This window comes from Cyanistes caeruleus, chromosome 4 (genome assembly GCF_971803275.1).
Source record: "Cyanistes caeruleus chromosome 4, bCyaCae1.hap1.1, whole genome shotgun sequence".
Classification (NCBI taxonomy): domain Eukaryota; kingdom Metazoa; phylum Chordata; class Aves; order Passeriformes; family Paridae; genus Cyanistes; species Cyanistes caeruleus.
The window spans coordinates 3,647,624-3,670,863 of NC_141704.1; the positions used below are offsets into that span (position 1 = coordinate 3,647,624).

The window sequence follows — 23,240 nt, forward strand, 5'->3', positions numbered from 1 at the left end:
TAAGATAATCACAAACCAGAAAGGAGTTTTGTGACTTCTCTCAAGTCTCTTGCTTCCATCCATTCACAAAATCCACCTTCATGCTCTTGTCTCATTTTTCATAGAGCTTTGAGAAGTGGTGAGTTTTAGTACCAAAAAAAAAAGTGGTTGTGTTTAGTACAGAAGACGGTAGGTTAAGCCCTTAAATTAATGAAACAAATTACTGAAATATGGAAAATGTAGACTGGCTAGCAGCATGGGGGGTTTGCAGTACGATGCAGAGCACTGCATGTTTTAGGGGGTTTGACAGATGTTCTTGTGGAGGTTAAAAGCTGTGCAGAATTAAGTGGTGTTGGAAGCGTGACTTGCAAGTAATCACCGTGTTTTTAAGTACATCCACTGCCTAAGAAGCTCCCATGCAGACAGCTGCTTAAATGATTTCTTGTGGGAAGTCCCTGAAGGAGCAGATGGATCTGTTTGGATCTGCTGCTTGTGCTGTGCATGTAGGATCAAAACGTCTGACTTCAAGGAAACTTGTTAACACAAGAGCCAGTCTTAAGGTTCAAACCAGTTACAGAGTGGTGCAGAAAGAGGTGAAGAAGGTTAATAACGTTTTCATTCTTTCTCTTGAAAGGCAAGAGGTTCTTTGTACCATATAGTCAGAAAAATGGAGCTGCCAAGTGCTTGGATCTCGTGGAAGTGTTTTCAGACGTGAGCACTGCTGCTGGTCCTGCTCATGGTGGATCTTCTTTACAGCAACAGTGAAAGAAAGGATGAAAAAAGGAAGAAAAGTGATGATGGATACAAAAGCATTTCAGTTTAAAATATATCTGAGGAAGAGGAAGGCATATGTAATGAGAAGTTTTTAGGTTTTTTATTTTTAATTTATCCTGTTTGCTCTCAACTCAGATTTGGGTGCAAAATGGTCCCTACAAAACCTACACAAGTCTCAAAACGCCAGTCAGGTACCACAGTGGATAGCTTAAACTATTTGTTTGCAAGTCTGCTCTGTCCTCCTGTTGACAGACCCTGCAGCAATCACAAAATGCAACGTGCAGGGGGATTGTTTCCATGGCCAGAAAAGTTTGTCCCGTTGCCGGTGTTCTGGAATGATTTTAAAATGAAATCAACACTTGGACTAAGCCAAAAGCAGCATTGGAAATCAACTGCTTCTCCCAAAAAACCCTCTCACTTCTGGATTAATGTAAAATGTGCTGGATGGTAGGATAAGAGGGAGAGAAAGATGATGTCTATTGGGAAATTTTTAATGCAAAAATATTTCGGAAATGTCTGACAGTGTACACATTTTTTCATTAATGAGTCCTGAAACCACTTCATTCTGCTACATCAAGCCTAAATTTCAATTGTTGCAATTAATTTGTCTGAAATTTTTGTGACCTTGCATCACAGCCTCAAAATGTCAGGCTTCTACATAAGGATGTTCTGTGAAATCCATTGTATATTTGGAATCTGGGGGGGAAATAACCTGGTCACGTTGAGTAGGGGCTTGGGGGTGGTAGTGACAAACTGCTTTGTTTTCTCAGCAAATAAATTGAGGTTCAGAACTATAATTTTCATTAAAATTGATATAATATTCAACATTAATTGATGAAACATCCAGGCACAAGATGGTTATGAAAGAGTGGAACAGTAAATGAGACAAAATTGTGATATTCTACAAGATGCTCCCTGATTTCTTCAAGCCAGTTTGAGACTTCTTAACCAAAAATAACTTGTTTGTGTGGGATCTGCTGTGTCCTTAGCACACATTTCCAGTGCAGAATGGGCAGCAGAGGTACGAGGAGGATAAATTCGGGTATTGTAGCTTTTGCTGTGGGCTGGTCGAGTCCTGCTGGGACCTTTGCTAAGTATGAAGAGCAGAGGCTTGTGTTGGCAGAGCTTTGCTGTGCAGTAAAACAGGCTGTTAGAGCTCACAGCAGTGTAAAGGTGCCAGCAGAGCAAATTCCTCCTTGTTTGGGTAATCCCAATGAAAATAGTGTTAGAATTTCTAACTATCTGGTGAATCAGATCCAGTGAGGGCAGTGAAGCAAACTCCAGTGAAGCAACCTGGGTTAAGCTGCCTACAGCAAGAGGTTGTCACTTTTCAGGTATCATTAAAACAGTTCTGCTCTCCTGTTTTCTGGTCCATCAAACTGCTGGGTTCTTTTCTCTAGGTGCTGCAGGTGCATCTCCTCTGGAAACATCCAGAACTTTGGGGCTCCAAGCAGAAAAGCTGGACCAGCTGCGTGCTCCCATCTCTGCTGTTGGGCAGACAAGAGGATGTTCAGTGTGTACTGATCAGTGTAATGGTTACAGACTCTGGGTCAGAAGATGTTCCCACTCAGCTCCTTGAAATAGGAGGCAAAAAATGTTTTTCCTGATGTCATTCTCACTCTACTGGATTTCCAGCAAGTTTCCAAGAATGGTCCATGGAGGGATGTGTGGCTGTCTGCTCTGCTGCCTGGATTGCTGGGTATTTTGGTCCCCTCATATGCAGTTTCTGTCTGTGCTGCCTTCTCAGCATCATGTCTGTCTCCCCCAGAGGATTCCTCTATGGAGAACCTGCCATGGGAGCAGATGATCTGTCTTCAGTCCTGGGGGCAAGTCAGTAAAATAATTTACTCCATGTCAAAGAAGGTTTTTAATGCCCCCTTGGCTCAAAAAGATGAGATGCGCCTTGGGATCACAAAGATTTGACTTCAGTGTTTTGGTGCTAATGAAATACAGAGTCACAGATTGGTTTGGGTTGGAAGGGACCTTAAAGACCATCCAGTGCCACCCCTGCCATGGGCAAGGACACCTTCCACTATCCCAGATTGCTCCAATCCCCATCCAGCCTGGCCTTGGACACTTCCAGGGATCCAGGGGCAGCCACAGCTTCTCTGGGCACCCTGTGCCAGGGCCTGCCCACCCTCACAGGGAAGAATTATTCACATATTGCTGCAGAGGAAAGTTTTCTTCGGTCTCTACTCTCCCAAAGCAATCAGTGTGTCAAGCCCTGCATATCTCTGGCTGGATTCCTGCCTGGAGAACCACACACTGACCCTCATTTGGAGCAGCACAGTCTGGGATGAAGTGGCTGGGAAGGGGCATCAGCGCTGTGTGGAGGAGCCGGCTGTGGCAACAGTTTGCTGAGCAATGCATGGCAGACCATGGACATCAGCTCTTAACTTCATTGCTTCAAATATCATGATTGTCTGTTCTTCTGTAACATTATTGCATAAAAACACAGTGGGATTTATTTATAATTGATGATTTTACGTGGAAGATACTCCAATGCCACCGTGCGGATTAAATCCCAGAACAGACTGAAAGCTGTAAAATCCACGAGCACAGGTGAGTGAGCTGCTCTGTTAGTAGCCTCCAGAGGACCCCAAAGTGATTTTCTCTGTTAGATTTTGCCATGATTTAATTTTGAATCTTGCCTGTTCTTACTGTGAAACAGACTGGGAAGAGAATGGCTTGATAGTCCCCTATATACTTCATCCTTACTAAAAATGCCATGGGGTGACGGGATTGCCTGCTGAAAGGTGCCAAAATCCTTACAAATCCAAACCTGCTCAAAAACCACCTCTGGGAAAACCTAAATTTCTCAGGAAATTCATGGGGATTATCACGGATTTCCAGGCTTCCAAATAAGTAAAGACTCTCCACTGTGTTTCCAGTGTGAGAACTGAAATCACAACTTGAAGGAAAGAGAAATTCAGTGCAAGTAAATTTAAAGATTTCACTATGCAAATCGAAATTCCAGTTGGAGAACTTTGGAGCGAAACAATGGTGTAAAAAACCCCACTTTTTAGTTGAGATTAGCTTGGAAATTTTAAGGCACTCATGAATAATTTATAAACCAGTCTTCCTACGGATGAGCAGCAGGACGAGAGAGTGGCTACGTTTGTCACTGTATTGAGATGTTTCCTGGCAATGGTGGAATTTTTATGGTGTTCTTTCTCATAATGGAGTTGTTGCTTAGCTTTTAATGTCCCAAATGTAAACAGATCTGAGGAAGCAGATCGTTAAAAACGTTTAGAAAGAGCGAATGAAAAAGTGAAGTACTTATGTGCTGTGTTCCAAGCAAAGCCTATAAATCACCGGCGTCGGAATTCTCTGACAAGAAGAAAGTGGTTTTATGGACTCACAGAAATGGCATTGGGAGCAATAGTGAAAAGATTAATTTTTTTAAATCATGGCAGAAGAGCGGAGGGAATAACCTGAGAGGTTTGAAAAGCTGTCCTGTGCTCTGTTTTCAATTTTAACACTTTGGCTTAACAAAGTCAAAATCTGATTCAAATCTGCTTTGCCATCTTCAGCTCCATAATCTCTGAAGCCATAGGACCGGCTGACTTCACTGCCTGGTGCTCCTGCATTAGCCAGGCTGGGAATGCTTAAATCCACACAGAGGTTTTATGTGTAGGAGCAACTCAGGAAAAAAGGGTTAAAAAGGCAGTTTTCATTTGGTTTTCAACTCGCAAAACTGTTTTCTAAACTCAAATTTGGGTTTGCAGCATTCAAACGTTCAAGAGTCACTTCAGTGACCCATCACCATGACCTGGGCGGGAAGCCGGGGGTCCTGTGGGATGCAGGGGTGGAGATGCCAGCCCCTGGAAGGCACTGGTGCAGGGGGATCACTGAGGTGCTCCTTGGCTCCCCTGCCCCTGGCCGAGCCAGCCCAGCAGATGTGAGATGCTGCCTTGGCGCGGGCAGAGCCGCGCGGTTGGGCTCGTCGGGAGAGGCCGTGGGTGGAGAGGAGCTGGCAGGGATCCCGGGAGCCGCTGGGAAGAGGCTGCGCGGGGGAGAGCGAGCTCACCACCCACCTCGGATGAAATCATGGAACGGGCAAGCGCAAGGAAAGGCTGGTGAGGAGAAGGAGACCTAAAAAAAGGGTGGGGGGCAGGAGAGGAAGGATGCTGGACCAGCAAGGAGGGTAGTTCCTGTGCTGGTGGGTTCAAGGAGGATCTGGTTCTCACAGGAGTCGCTTGTAACAGATACGGAGCTGGAATAAGGGCAGGAATTTGTCACAGGAAGGTTTGCTCCAGCAGCATAGAAAAGAACTTTGATACCTGACCCCTTTGATGGAAATTCATTAACATGTGTCTGAACAGAGTGATTGCTCCCAGGCAGGCTGATGCTTTCCCAGCCTAACCTCTATCCAAGCTTGGACCAAGGAAGATGCATTCCTGGAGCGAGGAGGAGCTGGCTGGTTATAACAGAGTTTTTAAGGGCTGCTGAGAAAGGGACTTTACAGTGCCACTTTCCTTAACCAAGAAGTAGGTTGCCTTGGTGTTCCCAGTTGGATGGGCACGTTGTCTCATCCTTACTGTGCAAACCAACAAGGAAGAAGTCCACTGTGGCTTCTTGTTGCACTTTGGGACTGAACATTGCCCACCCTCACTGATTCACAGTAGTTCACATGAACTACTTGGATTTTTTTCTCCCCCGTATTTATCTGATTTATGATAAATTATACCACTCATGAGAGTAACTGTTTCAATCCAGTGAGAAGACCTTCAGTGTCCTTGTTTTCCACCTGGATTTATGTCCAAGCTGCCTCCCTGCAGCTCCTCCCACATCATTTCTGGAGAGCTCAGGCAGGTGAAGAGCCAGCAGAAGGAGGGAGCGGGTGTCCCTGGAGTGATCAGCACGAGGTTTTGTCCAGTGCACCCGCTGAAGACAGCCTGAGTCTTCTGCTGGGTTTTGTTGGATCCTTTTTGCTCCTTGGAAACACAAATCAGGACAAAACCGTCACAGTCTGACTTTGAGGAATGGGATTCTCAGCACTTCTGTCTCTGCTCCAGCAAGCAAAAAGTGATGCGTAAGACTCCTCCTCCCCCCGTCAACTCCAGTGGGTGCAAAGTTGTAACTGTTTCAGGAAAGATACAGCCAAAAAAAAAAAAATCAACCAAAAACCATTCCCCTAGCTCATTTTCTTTTCCCAGAAAACCAGATGGATGAATCATTACAACAGCAGCTATGACAGGGGACCAGACAACAGACTGAGCCCGAAGCCCAGCCCAGTTGAGGCAAGATGAAAAATTGTCCAAGGATTTACCAACCCTCCCTCCCACATCTGTTTAAAGGAGCAAGACTCCAGAATTAGGGCATGTGGATTTTATCCTTCCTCTTGCATCCTGCACAGCAGCACGAGCAGCCATTGCAGAGACCACGGTGTAATAAATCCAACGGGATCCAGCAGTGAGGTCCAGTGAAGTAACGTGATGATGTGGTCAGTGATGATCACCAGAACAGAATCACAGAGTGGTTTGGATTGGAAGGGACCTTGAAAAAATCCCTTTGTTTCAACTTCCCAACACCTTCCACTAGACCAGGGTGCTCCAAGCCCTGTCCAACCTGGCCCTGGACACTTACAGGGATGGGGCAGCCACAGCGTCTCTGGGCAGCCTGTGCCAGTGTCTCACCACCCTCACAGACAAGATTTCCTTCCCAATATCCCACCTAACCCTCCCCTCTGGAAGTGGGAAGCCATTTCCACTTGTGTTGTCACTCCATGCCATTGTCCCAAGTCCCTCTCCAGCTCTCTTGGAGCTCCTTTAAGCACTGGAAGGGGCTCTCAGGTTTTCCTGGAGCCTTTTTTTTCCCCCAGCCTGGCTCCAGAGCAGCAGGCCCACATCCCTAGGAGCATCTTTGTGGCCTCCTCCTGATTCACACTAACACATCCCTTGTTTTTCCTGTGTTGTGAGCCCCAGGGCTGGAGGAAACTCTGCAGGTGAGGTCTCACCTGAATGGAGCAGAGAGGCACAATCCCCTCTCTGACCTGCTGCCCACACTTGTGATGCAGCACGGGACTGGGGAGGTGTCTGGGCTGCCATCAGCCATTGCTGGGTCATGTTGGGCTGCTCATCCACCAACACCCCAAATCCTCCTCCCCAGGGGTGCTCCCCATCCATTCTCTCTACCTCTTCTTGGAATTGCCCAAGCACAATATCCAGCTCCTCAGACCAGAGGGAGCAGACTCAAGGCTCTGTTTGTTTGTACCAGGCTTTCCTCTGCAGGCAGTTACTTGTGAGATATGTAGACATGCTCCTAATATAGCAGAGTCCTATGCGTAAAACCCATCAAAATAACACCAGAAGTGGCAAGGTTGAGAAGGCATTTAAAAGTTAAGAGATGGCTGCCTTTAGGATGCCCACAGAACCCCTGTGGGCGTGTGTGGTTCATCCTTAATTACACTTTTGGAGGTATTTTTTTATTCCAGAGGACACTGCCCCGTTCTGTGCACGCAATGCTGGTACTCACTTGCTGAAAAGCCATTCAGGGTTAGGGTTTTTTTTTTCCTTCTTCATCCTCATCTCTGCAGCATCCGAGTGCTTTGGCCACAGCAGTTGCTCTGATGACATTTTTTTTTTCCTTTGGTGAGGCTCTATTGTAGTTTCTGCTTTACAAACAAAGAACCAGAGCACAGAGAAGCAAAGGTCAAAGAATCTATTAATTTTGGGTGCCCAGTTTGAAGTAGCCAGTGCAAGATATTCAGGACTCTCTGTTCAAAGCACAGATTCTTCTCATGCCTTTCTTTGTTTTCGTCCAACCCCCTGCTTTGTTCATTGCTCTCGTCCAACTTCTGCCTCTTGGGCGCTGTAATTATGATTTTTTAAATTCAAATGTTGCTCTTAGGCTTCGAGTGTTTTCATCGCTGCCTGAAAGCTGTAGCTGAGATCCACTAGGCAGCAAATGTTCCCTTTCTCTCAAGGTAAACAACGAGTCAGGGAAGGTCACTCCAGGTAAAAAGCCACAGGTCTGGAAGAAAAGAACAGGACATAATTCAAGCCAAAGTACTCATGAGCAATGTGGAGTCACCTCTCCTACCCTCTGCAGCTCCCATGAAGCTCATCACAGAGCAAGGGCAGCACAAAGAAGCTGGATCTGGGATAGAAAAAACTGGGGGTTACCTCAGGTGCTCAGGGCTTGGGTCCATTGTTGCTTTAGCAGAGGCAGCTGTGGAGGAATTGTGTTTGGGGAAGCAGAGGAGACCACGGCAGGAGTGGGAGGGCTGAGGGAAGCCAGCGGTACCGAACATGTGCCTCTTGTGTTGGGAATAGCTTGTACTTGTGGGACTTGGTCAAATGCCAGGAAAGCCCTGAGGGTGAGGCTGCAGTGCTTCTCTTGAGATGTTCCAGCCCCTGGAGCCCTTGGGAACAGCACTGCTGAACACTGTGTGCTCTCAGCTGCCCCAGGCACAGCCGGATCCATCCACACAAGAACACGTGCCCTGGGCTCCCTCCAAGCTGGAGCTTCCAGCACATCCACCTTTTATTCCTGCTGCAGAATCCTCTGGCCAGGCAGGTTTTGAGTGACTGTCCCACATCTGAAAACACTCTCCAGCCTCAGCACTTGGCTTTGGCACAGGGAAGCAGTGGGGCAGCGAGGGGAGGATTTGTGAGCCTGCATTGGCCGGTGGCTGGTGAGTTTGCAAAGGATCTACCCCAAACTCGGGACAGGAGCTGGGGAGATGAGCACTATCAGACCTCAGATGGCCCCTGGGGTGTGGGTTTGAGTAGGAGAGAGCTGAGAAGGATTTGGGAAAAGAAGAAATGATAATTCACTGTGGAACAATGCCCAGATGGCTCCAAAGGGGACCTGGCACCCATCTGTCCAGGCATTTCCTGCTGCCACAGGGGATTCCTCTGCTCCTCCTTGCTGCTTCCTCCACCTTTGGATCTCTGCATCACTGTTGCTGTTGGAAACACCAGTATTTCATAAGCTGGAGAGCTCAGGGCTGCAGAAACAGCACAAAAGCAGCTTGAGGACATACAGAAGCAGGAAAAGCAATTTTTTTTATTTTTTTTTTTTTAATCAAACTTGCATAGAAATGTTGGGGCCAAGGAACATATTAACCTTAAGTCCAGCCTCCTACTCTGAGCAGGACTGTACCCAGGGTATCAGCCACGTTCTGGCCAAGCCCTAAATCCCCTAAGTAAGGGGGGTACAGTTTAGGTGGTCTGTGTCCCAGGGCAGCAGTGTCTCCCAGCAAGAGCTGGATGTGAGCCTCCCGTGTCCCACTTTGCCACTGGTGCCTTTTGTCACAGTCCAGCACGGTGGGGAGGAGCTTGGCTGTGTCTCTACACCCACCTTTCCTGTGTTCATAGCCGGTTCTTAGCTCGCCAGCAGCTCCTCAGGACTGTGCAGGACTTTTTTCCCCGCTGCTGGCACCATTTGCTCATAGTGAAAGCACAGAAACCCTCCTTCAAACCCCCTGTGCTCCCCCAAAACCAGCGCAGCAGCCAGAGCATTTGTGGGCACACCTGTGGGACATGAGTCACCAGCACCTGCATCTCCCATGGGACCCAGCCCCATCTCCCACGCTGGGGGCTTTCTGTCCATGTGGAGGGGTCCAGAGAGCAGCTTACAACTCCCCCCACACCAGAACCTCCAGGGTTCTGAACTGGGGAGATGGGAAGCCCTGGAAGGGGCAACTGCTCCGTATTTCCTGCTAGACCCAGCCCCATGCCCGAGGGAACATCCAGAGCATCCTATCCTGCCCTTGGAAGGGGTGGCAGCAGGGCTGGGCCAGGGGAAGGAGCTGGACACACCACTCGTGTTTTCCATGCTGGAAACCTCCCTACGTGCCAGTTCATGAGGATGAAGCTGTAAATCAGCCGGAAAAACTTCTCAGTCCTCACCATCACCACCGGGGGAAAGAACTGTCTGGGGAAGAGATGAGTGCGTTGGGGGTCCTACACTGTCCCCTTCCTCCAGGCTTCATGCCGGTGATGTAATTAGTGATTGATATTTATTTTTTCACTTTTAATTTCACAATGAATGTGAGCAAGGCGAGCCCAGATGCAAATAGGAGCCGAGGCCCTTCTGCAGGGACCCCAGGGGACGCCCCAGCCACCCCACACTGAGTCACCACAGCCCCCGGCAGGAGCCAGGAGGGGACGGAGGGGTGACAAGGCAGAGCTGCCTACTGAAAAAAAAAAAAAAAAAAAAAAGTCCCTAGTTTTTTGATTTAATAAGGAGAGGAAAATAGAAGTTAATGCTGCGACCTAGTGGAGAAAAAATAGACATGCAGAGTCACGGCAGAGCTGATCGAGGCGAGGGGAAAGCAGAAGTTTGTGGAATTTGTGCCTGGTGGAGGCTGGACCGCAGAAAGTTCTGCTCGTGCAGCTTATTTTTACAGGATTTCACACCTGAGAACGTGGTCTGCAGATTGTTCAGGCTTCCAGAAGGTGCTCAGCTTAGCCCTAAATGATCTGGGGCTTGTAACTAGATGATATTTAAGGTCCCTTGCACTCCAAACCGCTCTGTGATTCTGTGTTTCTGTAATAAAAGGGCTGTGACCATCACATTAAACCCAGCACAACTCCAATGTGACTGGGGTGGGTAAAGGTCTGCTCCCAGCAGCGTCCACTTGGGCTGGGATCTGTGCTCCCAAGTACTTCATCCAGCCCCAGCAGGAACTGGGATTGGAGAAGAAACTGTTTGCTGGCAAAAATGGGGGGGAAATTCATCACTGGTGAGATGAATTGCCTGCAGCTGTGTAAGCCTGAGCTTGGCACGGTCTGGGATGAGATCCAATGCCAGAGCACCTGGACTCAGGAACTGGAAAATCCCTAAAACACAGGTTTTGGGTCAGTAATCACCCAAATGGGAGACACAAACAGCACCTGAGGTAAAGGCTACTGTGAGTAAATGCCAAACCAGGGCAGGGAAAGCGTGTGGGGAAAGGCACAGGGATGCTGTGCCCAGGCTCAGGGTCCATGCTGCAAAAAGGGGCTGGAAAATGGGAGGGATTTCAAAGGAGAGCCCCGGGAGTGAGGAAGAATTCTCAGAGCAGTGAAGCTGAGCTCAGTGTGTTTCCCAAGTGAGGAGGGTGGATTTCAGCCCACCATCACCGTGTCTTGTGTCCAATGGACCCCAGTCCTTGGTTCCTGAGGTGGGTGGCCTGGAGAGCACCCAGGGACTAAACCCCTCTGCTGAGACCCCACAGGAGTTTGTACATCCAGGAGGGTTTGACACAAGGGAAGGGGCAGGGGAAGCTCCCTGGGGCTGCCTGGGACACAGCCTCTGCCTGGCTGGGATCCCCCTTGTGCCCAGGGCATTGCAGAGCTAAGACACCTCCAGGATTAAATAACAGCTGAGCTGGGGGATTTACAGACCCAGGGCTTGGCTTTGGGTGCTGCAGTTGGCATCAAGCTACCTAAATGTGCCCCTCCACATCTCTGTGGCTTCACTGACCCACAGACAGCAGCTCCTTTGGATTTGATGGGGACCAGTGGTTAAGGCCACCCTGGACACCTTGCACTTACGGTGTCACCTCAATTAAATCACAGCTACTGAATTTTATTCCTGCTGAACATGGAGGAATGAAGGGATAGGCTTGATCCTGCTCAGCCTGGATCAGGGAACGGGTGGCAGCCCTTCAGCCTGGTGCCCAGAGGCTAGTGGGACCCTATCCTGAATCCCTGCTCGTGCCACATGTCCTGGCACCAGATCTGTGCCATGCAAAACGTCCCCCACACTCATGCTGCTCTCCAGCTTCTGATTGTCATCAGTGGGGCACACTCAGACCATTAAAAATAGCCAAACATTGCATAGAGAAGGAAGCAGGGGAATTAGATGGAGGAATATAGCCAGGAGGAGGAGGAGGAGAGACTCTGGAGGAGCAGAGAGGAGCACACCAGCTCGAGGCAGCTGCAAGGAGCCCAACAGCTGGAAGCCAAAAATAAACCTCAACAGTGAATCAATTCACTCTGGGGAATGGGTGAATGGGGGAAGCAACAGCAAGGGGGAGAGGATGGGGAAGCTGATGAACTGAGTATGCAGGAAAATCCACAGAGAAATGAATCACCTCCCCAAAAAGCCCCTTTTCCCAAAACCAGGCAGTGATGAAGCAGAAAATGGCAGAGACAGAAACAATTATGGGGTAAAGGGAAGTTTCCCCCCCAGTGAATAAACATGCAGAACTGGCTGAGCAGAAGCCAGGGAGTCAGTCAGTGAGTGGATAAATCAGAGTGAACAAGCCCTGGTGGTGGGGCCTGGCTGCCAGAGGTTCCTGGATCGATGATTCCTTGACGTGTCCACCCAGCAGAGGGGCTGCAGGGCTGCCATGGGGACATGGAGGACCTGGAGATGCTCCTCCAGTGCCAGTCCCCAGGTGATGGGAGGACAAGGAGTCTCAGGCATGGGGAAGTGGGCTGCAAATGTTGAGCTGGGCAGAGGAGGGGATATTTGTCACTGCCGTGGGATGGGTGGTGGGTCCCAGGAACCAGGATGTAAAGTCCCCTAAGCTCCAAAACACATTTCTGGGGCATGGGATGAGACACTTGGAGCATCACAGACAGCAGACGTTGAGATCATTGTCTGGGTCATGGAACAACCTTTAAGGGTGGCTAAAATTTAATAGAAGGTACATTCAAAGCTCCTCAAGAAGCTATCTTTTAAAAGATGATGAGGAGAGCCTAGGAAAATTGTGGAGAGAAACTTGAAGAAAATGCTTTGTGTACAGAAGCTTTGGAATTTAAAAAAAAAAAAAAAATCTGTGGTGAGATACCACAGAGATTGCATCTTGCAGAAGACACAAACTTTTTTATTAGGACATGGCTGCTTTTGGCCACCATAGGAGAGAACCTGAGTAGAGCAAGGAACCATAATTTTTAAATGAGTTTTGGGTATTTTATCAGAAAAGAGGGAATTTGGGGCTGCTTTTTTCCAAACTGAGTGCCCCAGACTCGAGACTGCAGTCCAGCTCTATCCCTGTCCCATCCTCCCCCATGCCCTGCTCCATGAGGCTGTTACAGGAAAAGGATGGTGGGCATCAAGGCAGGATTAATGGGCTGGAGGGCTTTGGGAGCTGAGTTTGTGTGTCTGTGGGAAGGGGTCGTATCTTCCAGCTGCCCACTCCCTGTGCAGCTGCTCTCCAAATCAGCCTTTCCCAGTTACCATCCCAAAGGTCTCCAACATCCCAGCACTGCTGGGGAAGGGAATGTCCATGAACAGGTGCAGGCAGAGAAACGGACAGAGAGAAATCAAGATTATTCCCATGGACACAGAATCTTTTATGTCAAGTTCTCCACAGCTCAGTGGGGATGGAGGTGCTCCCAGTCCCCATCCATGGGGTTTGCAGGAGGAGCAGTGATGTGCGGATGTGCGGCCGTGCTGGCACTAGAGGGAAGCAGAGCCATGTGCGTGGGGCTGGGCTGGCACTGTGGCAGCGAGGGGACAGCGTGCAGAGACACCCAGAGCAGCTTTCCGCTGGGGGAAGGGGACATCTCCGTCCCCCTGGGCTGGGCAGGCAGCGAGGGGCGGTGGGTGAGAGCGACAGGGACAGGAGCGGCTGAAGGGATGCTGCTCTCTCCAGGGACACACTTGGCTCCCGTGTCCCCTCGCTGCAGTGCCTCTCAATGGGGGCTGAAATGGGGGTCAGGGGCACCCCATAATGCAGGGTCGTGGCCAGCAGGGCCGGCTGGGGACTTTGAGCAGAGTTGGCTCTGCCGAGGAGGTGGCACTGCTCCTGGGGACAGTGGCACCCTCTGCCACATCCCACATCGGGCAGGGCATCCCTCTGCCACCACCCTGCTGGCAGCCGTGACCCTCCTGGCATGGGTTAGCGGGAGGGATTGGGGGTCTGGGGGCAAAGGTGGGGGACACACGAGGTGGCAGGAAGGGGACAGGGCCCCAGACTGCCCTTGGAGGGATGACAATGGAAGGATGATGATGATGGGGGTGACCACGTTGTGTTGGCGGTCCTGCCGGTCTGTGGACCCTGGGGAATGTGCAGCACACACTCGTGGAAACCACACCACCCACAGACAAGGCTTGTCTCCAAACCAGCTGCTTGGGACCTGGAGATTTTCTCCTTTATGGAGATGAGCAGCAAAAATAGTCACTTTTCCCTCCACTCCCTCTGGAGGTTTGGAGGATTCCCCTCCTCTCTCTGCATCTGGGCTTGGATCCACTGGCACCCTGAGCTCTCCCATGGGGCTGCCTTGGCCACAGATCACCTTCAGCCCATCCACATCTCTGGGGAAATCTTCCCCCAAACATTTGTCAGCTGCAGATCAGGATAATTTCCCGGCATATTTGGAAACAAATGCATCCTGTAAATTTCTTCAGTTTTCCACTGCTCCTGAGAGATTTTGACACAAAGTCAGGCTATTCACCAGCAGCTGCCAGGAGTTTAGTTCAATAACAACTCTTGCTGACGGAGCTCTGCCCATGTCAGTACAAGCCTCAATCATTGTGTTCTTCCAGTGCAGGTCATGGAGCCTGGAAATGCCAGGACTTGCTGCTTTGGCCAGCACAGGGCTGTATCTCTCTGCCAGCCTCGTGCAATACAGGTTAACTTGCTGTTTTTCTCAATGCCATCTCTCCTACAGAGAAATTCCAGGGCCTTTAGTAGCTCAGCCATGCCAGTCATGCATTGATCCCTTGGCAGAAGACAGGGCAGTGATCTATGTGGTGCCTCTGGGTTTCTGGGGGAAGGCAGAATATCAGGAGAAGACACAAGCTGACAATGTCAGCATGGATGACCAGAAGTGATGTTTCTCAGGTAATGGATAAAGGACACTTCCTTTGGTCCCAGCACAGCAGCTTTTGTGTAAGCCGTGGGGCAGGTTCAGCCATGGATGCAACCTAAGGAATTTCCATGGGGAGCCACCAGCAAGTCACTCCCATGCACCATTCCCATGCTGCCAGGTTAAATACTTCATATAAACCTCACAACAACAGAAACCTCAATTCTGCCATGCTGGGAAATCACAGAGCCATAGAATGATCTGTGTTGGAAGGGACCTTAGGGACTTTAGTTCCAACATCCCTGCCATGGGAAGGGACACCTTACACAAGACCAGGTTGCCCATAAATAATTGTGGTTTGAGGTTTTATACCTCCAGAACTTTCTCTTACAGGTCAATGTTAGAGCTGGTGTTTGCTCAGCTCATTATTAGCAAAGAATGTTCAGAGCTGGATTTTTGTTACTCTTGAGCTCACACTGTTGACGCCACAGGTGGGGAGAGCTGGAAAGCAGCCCAGGTATTTTAGCCCAAGGTGATAAATCTGCATCAGAGACACCCAAACTGATCCTTTCTGGTGACACTTTCAAATGTGTGGCCAAACTAAAGGTAATTGAGAGCTCAGCCAAGCTTGAGGGGGAAGGAATATCCTCAGCAAATGGGGGATGATAGCAGGTTTATGGTGCATAAAAAATCATTGCAATGAGGAAATACATTTGTTTGTCTGCTGTGAAGTACTGGTTTGGAAAAAGGAGATAAAATATTAGCTGGCATTGATCTTGTGCTCAACAGCTTAAAATTACTGCCAACAGGAGTGATTTGGGTGAGGAGAGAGAAACACATAGGCAAAATGGGTTGCCCAGGAGGACAGAGGCAAAAAAACAGGAAAAAAAACACTGCAAGATAAAAATAGTGTTGTATTTTTTGTATTTTGTTCCTGAGGAGTGGAGGCCACTGGAACTCCTGGGGGGGATTGTTGTCCACTGGAGCAACAGCAGGCTGGATGATGGGTGCAAAAAGGCTGTAATATTGTGATGACCTGAAGGCAACTTCGAAGAGAAGAACAAGAAGTGCTAATGAATGCCTTGTTTTTAAAAGGAAGTTTTCTCCCCAGCAGAGAACTTCCTGCAGCTGCTATTTTTGTTTCTTTATTTTTATTTTCCTTTATTTCTTTCTTTCTTTCTTTCAAATTTTCTGTTTGAGAAGGAGCTGCTTGAAAAATGCTTCTGTGGCACTCTATGAGCTGACAGACTCCTGGGCACATGGGCATGTAGCAAGGGCTGCTTCAGACTGATTAAGTGGCCCCAGTCACCAGCCAAACCAAACAATTGAGGTCTAAATCAAGGCCTAGAAAACAGCAAATCAGTGCTTGAGGTTCTTACCAAATCTCAAAGTCCCACACAGTGGAAATCAATGCCATGGAATGCCATGACTTCGGATGCTTCCAGCACCACCAATGGCTTTGTGATCCCCTGTAGCTGGAGCTCTCAGTAAAGGTTAAATCAACCTGTAATTGGCCCTAAAAGCCAGGAAGACCAGCTTGTACACTGGCTGTGTCACTGGTCACCTGTTCCCTCCAAGGCTATGGGCCATGGGGCAGAGTTGGTAGGGACAACTTCTTCATTGGGTTGAGTTCAGCCTAGGGACAGAGCTCAGCATTTGGGTGATAACACATCCTCTGTACCCACAATCTCTACCCTGGGACATTTTGTCCATTTTTATGGTGCCCCTGGAGCTGTTCCTTTATGACATTCCCCCAGGTATGGAACCCTTCTGTGAGTTTGAAGTTCACTCCTGACATTGACTTGTTGGGTTTGCCACTTGTCTGATGCAGTAACTTATTTTCTTGCCTGTTTTCCTCTTTTCTACCAAGGTTTCTGGGCTGCCATTAGCAGCAGAATTAAATATCTGCCTTCACATTGTTCAGCTTCACTGTTTTGTTTTGTTGCTGGGACCCCAGCCTGCACGAGGACCTTGCAAGAGTAAGATAATCACCAATACATAAAAATGTAAAGGTGGGTGTCACATAAAATTGTGAAGGTGGGTGTCAAGGGGATGGTGCCAGACTCTTCTCAGAGGTGCCCAGTGCCAGGACAAGGAGCAATAGCCATATAATAAAACACAAGAAGTTCCACCTCAACACAAGGAAGAATTTCTTTACAGTGAGGGTGGCACTAGAAAAGGCTGCCCAGGGTGGGTGTGGAGTCTCCCTCTCTAGAGACATTCCAATCCCACCTGGATGTGCCCCTATGTAACCTGCTCTAGGCAGGCAGGGGGGTTTGATCTCAAGACCTCCCTTCCATCATTAAAGATTCTGTGATTCTGTAAGAAAACATGAAAATTCAGCCAGGACTGTGCTGATAGATGTAGTGCAAAGTAACTCCACTGGGACAGCAAGTCTGCTCCAACATCATTTTCACATGGGGGAAAGAGCAGGTAGGATTAGTCCAATGGGTCATTTTCCAGGTGAAAATGAGCTGTAGTTGATGTTCCTCCATGCACAAGTGCTGATTTGTGTCAGTAGCTGCAGTTACAGACCTTTGGGTTTAAGCACACACTGTGTAGCCAGACAAAAACCTATAGACTCAGGATATAGACATGGATGATCATGGACAACCAGCCCCAGATCCTGCCCTGGCCCCAGGACCCCCAGTCATCCCCTGGTACCTCCAGACACCACTCTGGGGTCCAGAGGATGCAGTGCTGAGCACAGTGAGGCAAAACTCGAGGGTGGGCATCCAGCCAGCCCTTCTTCTCTGCCAGGTCTCATGAAGTGAGTTTCTGGCCAGAGAGCTGTTTGGAGGGGAGATGTCTCTTTGGAGCTGGCCAGTGGACCTGGCTGAGGAGTTGTTGTAGGTGTTGCATGGATTTGCCCATCACTGGCACTGCTGCAGGAGAAACCTGACAGCAGGGAATGATGGAAAACAACACTCAGGATGCCAAGGGGCTGCAGGGCTAATGCTTGCCTGCAAGTTTGTCTCCCATCTCCAGGACTTAGAGCTTTTTCTCTGGTCCCACAGGACTTTATCCACCCCACAGTGCCCACAAAATTGCTGCTCTCTCTCTTTGGTAACATCCCCTGATGTTACCATCACACTGAGATCACACTGAGATTGCTCCCAAGAGGGATTAGGGATTTGGAGCAGCCTGGCAAAGCCTCCTTCTGACCTCACCCCACACCAAGCAGGGCTCTGTCTTGTCAAAAGTGACTGGGAATAGTGCCCAGTGAGCTGCTGGAGAACACTTGACTGAGGCACCATCCTTCTCCTGGCCCCTGGCTGCACTTGGGCATCTTTTTAAGAGGAAAAACTCTTGTTCTTTTGGACTCAAGTGTAAGAAATCTGACCTTCTCAACTTCTGCTTTTCATTTTTGTGTGGTAAGCATCCGTGCTGGTGACCCCACATGCTCCCAGTCACCAAGCTTGCTTTTCATGATCAAAGCTCCCTGCAGTGCAGAAAACACAGGACAGAGAACTTCTCTCTGCTTCCCACCCTTGGCCAGTATTTGCTCTGGGGCCTTGAGTTGCCATTGATCATCAACAGGAGTTCAGGTCTCAGGGTTGGAACCCTCCTGGGTGAGGCAGCAGGGACAGTGTGTTTGATAAATACTGTCTAAGTCCCCTTTCACAAGTTGCCACGTGGTGTCCTGTCAGTTGGTCAGAGGCTCATCTATGGAGGGGGGCAGATTTGTGGCCTGCTCTGGGAGTCAGTGGGGTGTGAGACATTTATGGGATTGAATTGCAAACCCCTTCTCCTCCTCCTCCTTGTTTGTGAGGGCTCCCTCCATGAAATGTCACTTGGTGCTTCTAGTGGTGCTTTGAGGACAATTTCTAGGAGTGTCTGCAGAAAATGGATGGCTTTGATGCTGTTGTCACCATCATCATCGTCATCATCATCATGTGTTGGGGAAGATGAAAGAGGGAAACCTTATGAATATGATTGTTTAGCAAAAGATTCTGAAAATATGAAACCTAGAATCAAAACAGAAATGAAAACGAGCTTTGAGCTATAGGATACTGAGTGTTAGTTACTATATAACCAAAGAACAATAGCCTAGCCAGCTGAAGGATGATCCCTGTTCATTGAACAATACCCTTCTGCTGATAGAGAATCCAAAGATCAAGCAGCAAGTGAAAAATTTGAAGAGTAGCTTTTAGAGTTTAAAATGTAACACTTTATGGTAATATAGTAGCTCTTATAGGCTATATGTAAATTCTATAGAATGTGTGTCATGTACTGGTTGGTCACTGGGAATTAGAATATTCACTATAGAAAAAGATATAATGTATTGTAACAAGAACTTTGCTCTCTTACTCTCTTCTCTTAACCTCTTACTCTCCTCTCGTGACTTCTCTTTACCTCTTACTCTCTCTTACTCTCTCTTACTCTCTTAACTTCTCTTTACTCTTAAGTTCTAATCCTCTCTTACTCTCTCTTGTCACTCTCTCTCTACCCCCTTTATTACCTTCTTCCCTCATGCTCTCAGCCTCCTCTTTCCACTATCTCTCTCCCTCCTTGAGCACATTTACACTGTGTTGGGCAGGATAAATGGATCTCTTCCACCCTCTACCTAAATAATAAACTGCTTATCCCAAGAGCAGCCTGGCTTGGAGAAGTCTCCCACCTCGAGCCCATTTTTTACTCCTACAATCATCTTTCTCCCCTTCCTCCCTGGGCCACGGGGAGAGGAGCCCTTTACAAGAGCAAAGAGTGACAGGACAAGAGCAAAAATTACAGAGGACAGAATTAGATCAGGTATTAGGAAAAAATTCTTCACTGTGAAAGTAGCAAGGCACAGGTTGACCAGAGAAGCTGTGGCTGCCCCATCCCTGGAAATGTTCAAGGCTGGGTTGAACAGGGCTTGAAACAACTTGGGATAGTGGGAGGTGTCCTTGCCCATGGCAGGGGATTGAAGTGAGGTGATTTTTAATGTCTCTTCCAACCCAATTTGTGATTCTATGGTCTTCACAAAGGAAGAGGCACCCTGAGCCAGGGCCTTCCCATCCTCACAGCTTCTTGCTCGTATTTAATTTAAATCTACCCTCCTTCAGCTTAAATCCTTGTATTATCACTGCTTTTTAATGCAAAAGGTCCTTCTCCAGCCATCCTGTGAACCCCTTTTAGGTACTGGAAGGGGCTCTAAGGTCTGCAATAAGTTTTGTACCTTCTTTCCTGCAAGTGGTTTGTAACCATTCACTTCTTCCTGCCCTGAGAAACCACCTAAGATAGATGTAGTGATTTCCTTTCAGTCACTCCAGCCCCTGCAGAGCTTTGGGGCTCCCTCCCTTCTGCTCCTCTGTGAGTCTTTGCTTTTCAAATTTCAGCACCTTCAGAACCTCCCCATCACGGGTGTGCTCATCCCTCCTCCAGGGAGCTTTAATCACTGTGGGGAGGCCATCCAGGACTGGAGGTATCCAAAAAGTGCTGCTGTCCAGGGACTGCCAATTCTTGCAGCCTCTCTGGGTTTGAGTGCCAAGTGTGTTACACTCAACTTCTGTACGGTGTGTCCTGCAATGTTGTCCCTTACCCAAGTGGGATCATGGAGAACTCGGGGAATACAGGAGTCCATGCCATCCTGCCTGAACACCCAAGCTGTGACCTTGCCTTCATTCTAATCCATTCCTTTCCATTGTTCAATATTTTAAAGGGTAGAGAGGGAAAGTGTGGTCCACATGTTATCTTCTGAGCAATCCCACCCTGTGTGTTCAGGGAAAGCTTTCTTTCCTAGTGGCTGAGTTACTGGGACTCTGCTTTTGATCATGGCATCCACCCTTGTTTCCACCTCCAAAACATTCTTCCTGAAGGTCTTCTCTGTGGTTTTTGTATGACTGGTGTTGCTTCTTTCTTTCCTCAAAACATTGACAAAGTACAAATGCTTCCTTATCTTGTTCATCATTGTTTTCACAAAACTGTTCTCCCCCATTCTTGCCCATCCTGAGCTGGGACCCCAACCCAATAAAAACCCATCCTGAGCTGGTGTGGGATATCAAGGATGGTGTTTCAATCTTGGAGGAATCTTCTGCCAAGTGCTGTATCCCAGTGCCTTTGTGTTCTGTGTCGTGATGGGCTGCAGGATTCAGCACTGTCACATCACCATCAGACACCCACAACTTCAGGCACCATAACTTTTGGATTAGTTCTGATATCTCCAGTACTGGTCTTGCTCTGCCCTCCTCTGGTGCATGCCCAGGCTGGTCTGACCCCACAGTACCTCTGTCCCAATCCAATCCATTCCATGTGTCAGATCTTTGTTGACTCTCATGGTGGTAGTGGAGTGGTGGTGAAGTGGAAAAATTTTATCTTGAAAGATCTCCTACCATGGTTATGAATTTCAAGGTGGTATTTTTCTGCCTAGAATATCTCTCTAACTTGTTTTAATCCTGTTAAATATTAATCCTGCTCCCCCATGTCCTTGAACTCCTTTCCTGCTTGGAAGAGAATGTGAATTTAACAAGGATATAGTCTCCTCCATCAGCTGAGTTACCAATGAAGGCATTGAACAAGACCTTGGGAGCCTGTGTGGAAACCCATGTTCTTCCACTCTGGTGTGGACCATTAAAGGCAGCTATCTGGGAGCATTTCCCCATCACTTTCCACAGGTATCCCAATGCATTGTGTCAGTCTCTGGTCTCTCAAACACTGCCATGGGAGACATGATCCAAAGTCTTTGTAAAAAGAAGCAATATGAAATCATCTGTCTCTCCCTCACCCACAAAGTCTGCTACCAGCTCACAAGAGGAAATCAGACTGGTCTGAGAAAATTAGGTCTTTACAAACCCTCTCTCTCACACTACTTTACAGTTGCTTGCAGAAAGGTGACTTCAGCAGTTGTTCTGGAATTAAATGAAGCTCATCCTCCCAGGTTTATCGGTTCTGGGGTCCATATTTTCCTCTCAAACCTGTATCTCTAAGTATAACCATGACTTCCCCTCTTTCTTCATGTGAAAGCATTTTCTTACCCTGGTCAAGTTCCTCAAGTCAGTTTCTAGCAGCTGTTTTTAAGTATTGCATAAGAGTCCCTGAGACAGGCAAGGTGAAGGCATCTCCTGCTCCTGGGTACTCTCTGCTTTGTAGGTGTCCCCATCAATAACCACCCTGTGCACTGAGCAGCACATTCAGACATCCTCCTGGTCATATGATGATGGTCAGAGCACCTAAAAAGGGATTTTTCCATTGCCCCAGATCAGGTGTGAGCTGTGTTTGGTCTCTCTCATTTAGTCCCAGTAAGCTCAGCATAAGGAGGCTCATCTCTTTGAAGCTGACCTGGTTTCTACTTTATGCTGCTTCCTGAAGCTGAGGTCAGTGAAGAGCTTGAGACTTATCTGACCTATAGTGATGCTCCTTTCCTTCACTTTAGAGAACTTTGACCTTGAGATATTATCGTTTATTTTATGTTAGGAACAAGTCAAGAGGACAGGCGCATGTGTTTAGCTATAAGCATTTGCAAATCTGAATTTCAAAACTCTTCCAAAACACCTTTAAAGAAAAAAAAAAAAAAAAAAAGATGGTTAGTCATAGAAGGGAAAGAGCAGATTTTAGAACTTAAAATAAAGGGTGAATTTGTGGGTTATTTCCCTGTTGGCATGACTTGTGTAAAAAAAAAAATCTTTTCAATTATTGAAAGCTGTCCTGAATCACCAATTGTAGTACAGGAAATGGCCTCAAATTGTGCCTGGGGAGGTTTAGATTGGATATTAGCAAAAATGTATTCACTGAAAGGGTTGTCAAGTGTTGGAACAGGCTGTCCAGGTGGAGTCACTATCCCTGGAAGGATTTGAAAGATGTGTAAATGTAGCATTTGGAGATTTGGTTTCGTGGTGGCCATTGCAGTGCTGGGTTGATGTTTGGACTTGGTGATCTTAGAAGTCTTTTCCAACTTAAATAATTTTATAATAATGCTGACCTCCTCCTCTTCCTTGAAATGCTGATGGACAGAATGTTAAATCTACCTTTCAGAAATGCCAGTAACAAACACGTTTAGGATGTACAATGGGAATAAAATAATAAACCAGCAGTAAGAACAGCCAGTGCAGTTAGGTAATGCAGGTAAGGATGTGCTGCCCAGGCATGTGGTGGAGTCTACAATAAATATTTTTTTGTGAGCAGAAGGAACAGGCAGCTGCCAGGATTGGTGTATTATGGATTGAACCCTTCTGGAGGCTGCTCGTGGACTAAATGCCCTTTCCAGGATAATCTGCTGTGTCATTTGGGACACTCGCAAGCTCCCAAGTGTTTCATGTCAGTCAAATCAAGGTAGGGAGGCTGAGACAGAGGGTTTAGGAGTTTGCAGTGGTCCTTTGGCAAGTACCTGTGAAAGCTGAGGTCAGAGCTCAGGAAACCCTGGCTCCCATCCTGCAGCCAGAGGGGTGTTGTTCATAACAGCAGAGACAAGCCAAAGGAAGACCAAGCCTGACATTTCTCATAAAGAATTTTGCCTGTGTTCACAAGTTGAGCACACTCCATTGTGCTTTGCCAGCGAAACTCTTGCTGGCTGGAGTGGCTCATGGCAAAGATAAAGAGTTTCTCTGCTTTGAGGAAGGGATCCCATACAGCTGCCTCATGGGGCTCATGTCAATCCCCAACGAAAACCAGCGTGCTGTGGTCTCAGCAGCCGCTGTGTACGGGGAAGAGTTGCGCCACTTCCTGCGTGCAGTTGCTGAACACAATCCAGCACAGACAACCTCCTTCCTGTGCCAGGCTCGTTGGCACTGTTCTGTCTTGCCTTAAAAAAAAAAGGCCAAAAAGCATCCCTGCTTCCAGGAAAGCCTCTTACCCATCTCAGCATGGTGCAGAACA

General features: G+C 48.1%; 1 protein-coding gene and 1 long non-coding RNA gene across 7 annotated transcripts in view; one reads left to right on the plus strand and one right to left on the minus strand.

Annotated features, from left to right (window-relative positions):
- The window catches only part of LOC111923149 (endonuclease domain-containing 1 protein-like), a 158,905-nt gene that overhangs the window by 120,118 nt on the left and 15,547 nt on the right, over nucleotides 1–23,240 (plus strand). For 3 of the 5 annotated variants that reach the window (XM_086886411.1, XM_086886412.1, XM_086886414.1), the window contains one exon: nucleotides 2,154–3,315. The exons of 1 other annotated variant lie outside the window; for it this stretch is intronic. The gene's annotated coding sequence lies outside the window, so the exon portion shown is untranslated. Of the gene's footprint in view, nucleotides 1–2,153; nucleotides 3,316–16,317; nucleotides 16,460–23,240 lie in introns of all 5 variants that reach the window. One more of the 5 variants, XM_086886413.1, reaches the window with a different exon arrangement.
- Nucleotides 1,226–8,144, minus strand: LOC111923151 (uncharacterized). Of its 2 annotated transcripts, none has more exons than XR_015286050.1 (3): nucleotides 7,881–8,144; nucleotides 7,231–7,728; nucleotides 1,226–5,690 (listed from the first exon to the last, which is right to left on the minus strand). It is a non-coding gene; the product is annotated as an uncharacterized LOC111923151 (long non-coding RNA). The 2 variants fall into 2 exon arrangements; XR_002860945.2 differs by having other exon boundaries at nucleotides 1,226–5,836; nucleotides 7,881–8,017.